The sequence below is a fragment of the Canis lupus genome, chromosome 17, assembly GCF_003254725.2.
Source record: "Canis lupus dingo isolate Sandy chromosome 17, ASM325472v2, whole genome shotgun sequence".
NCBI lineage: Eukaryota > Metazoa > Chordata > Mammalia > Carnivora > Canidae > Canis > Canis lupus.
Window position 1 is genome coordinate 57,986,380 of NC_064259.1, and position 2,304 is coordinate 57,988,683.

General features: G+C 39.2%; 1 pseudogene; it reads left to right on the top strand.

The window, feature by feature from the left end:
• Positions 1 to 1,046: 1,046 nt before the first annotated feature.
• On the top strand, positions 1,047 to 1,227 carry LOC112665158 (U4 spliceosomal RNA; annotated as a pseudogene).
• The last annotated feature ends 1,077 nt before the right edge of the window (positions 1,228 to 2,304 follow it).

Below are 2,304 nucleotides of genomic sequence, written 5' to 3' on the forward strand. Positions count from 1 at the left end.
ATTGATTTTTGCTTACATGTTCCTTTTTACGGTCTCTATGTAAGCCAACTGTCTGGCTGCATTAGATAGTTTATATTTTTGTTTTAAACTCAATGGTAGAGGGGCACCTGGGCAGCTCAGTTGGCTAAGTTGCCTATTCTTGATTTCGGCTCAGGTTATGATCTCAGGGTTGTGGGACTGAGCCCCAGTGGGCTTCGTGCTCAACAGGGAGTCTGTTTGAGATTCTCTCCCTCTACCTCCCTCTGCCCTTTCCCCTGCTCATGTTCTCTCTGTCTCTCACTCTCTAAAATAAACAAATACATCTTTAAAATAAATAAACTCAATGGTAGATTGGAAAATGAATTAAAAATCAGGCAAAAAATATGTATAATATTTTGTAATATTATGTAAAATATGTATAATATACCATCAAAAAGTTGATGGTAGAAGAGTGGAGTTGGGGGATAACATAATATGCAGATGCTGCATTCATTCATTTATTCAACAATAAATCTGTGCTGAATACCTACTGTGTGCCACCAACTGAGTCCTAAGAGCTGACAATAAAAGATGAACAGGACTAGTCTATGCCCTCAAGCTTCCCACAGTATAGCAGAAGCAGGAATGGGAAACATTAATGATTCAATGTTCAGGGTGTTTGGAAACAAAGGAAAATGTATGTCTTGACCTTGCCAAAGTCTCTGGGTAGGGAAAGAGGTCTGGGAAGACTTCATCTATCTTCTATTAACACATTAATAACAGCATAAGATCAGTTGAAGAAGTTCATATTTTAAGTCCATGCTTAGGACAAAGATGTCTTACTATGGCAAGTTTAGCTGATCCTTGAACAGTGCAAGTGTTAAGGATGCTAACCCACTGCACAGTCAAAAACCCACATATAACTCTTGATTCCCTCAAAACTTTACTACTAATAGCCTACTATTGGCCAGATATCTTAAAGGTAACAGTCAATTGACACAAATTTGCATATTACATGTATTATATACTGTATTCCTACAATCAAGTAAGCTAGAAAAACGAAAATGTTATTGAGAAATTAAGGAAGAGGCTTTGTGCAGTGGCAGTATCATAGCCAATGAGGTTTATCCAAGACGCGATTATTGCTAATAGAAATTAAGGAAGAGAAAATACATTTATAGTACTGTACTGCAAAAAGCCTGCATGTAGCTTAACTGACTGGGTGGTTCAGTCAGTTAAGCCTCTGACTCTTGATTTTGGCTCAGGGCATGATTGCAGGGTTGTGAGATACAGTCCCATGTCAGGCTTAGTGCTAGGCATAGACCCTGCTTAACATTCTCTCTGTTCCTCTCTCTGCCCCTCCCCCTTTCTAAAATAATAAATAATAATAATAAATAAAATTAGAAAAAAAGCCCTCATGTAAGTGGATCTGCACAGTTCAAACCCATGCTATTCAAGGACCAACTATATTTAGAAATATTAGCTTAGAATTAAATAATAAGATATGCTGAAGAGGAGTTAAAAATGATAATAAACTGAGGCACCCGGGTGGTATAGTCGATTGAGAGTCCTGCTCTTGGTTTCAGCTCAGGTCATAATCTCTGGGTCCTGGGATCAAGCCCTGCATCGGCTCCACACTCAGCATGGAATCTGCTTGGGATTCTCTCTCTCTCTCTCTCCTCCTCTCCCACTCTCCCCCTCCTTCCAGTGCTGTCTCCTCTCTCAAATGAATAAAGTCTTTATTAAATAATAATAACAAGCTAACAAGTATGAAATCAAGCACTAACCTAAGCTTTTTTTTAAAAAAGAATTTTATTATTTACTTATTCATGACAGACACACGGGGGAGGTGGGGAGCAAAGACACAGGCAGAGGGAGAAGCAGGCTCCATGCAGGGAACCTGATGTGGGACTCACTCCCAAATCTCCAGGATCACTCCCTGGGCTGAAGGCAGAGCTAAACCGCTGAGCCACCCAGGCTGCCCACTAACCTTAGCTCTTTACATGTATTAACTCATTTAGTCCACACTAGAACCCTAAATTCTAGTAAGTATGAATACTATTCCCATATTACAGACTAAAAAACTGAGTCACAGATTGATACAGAAGGCCAGGTGATACTCATTAACTATGATGTATCTGGGTACTAAGATTAGAGCAAGGGGTCAAGAGGAGACATCAAATTTGAATTAGAACAACACTGCCACATATTAGTTCTATAGACTTGGGTCTTCACAGGTAAAGTAAACGGGCAGGTAGATAATTTCTGATTTGTTTTCAGTGTCAAACCCTAAAAATCCTTAACTTTGTTTCTAATGGAATAAAATAAGGAAGGGCAAGAGATGAG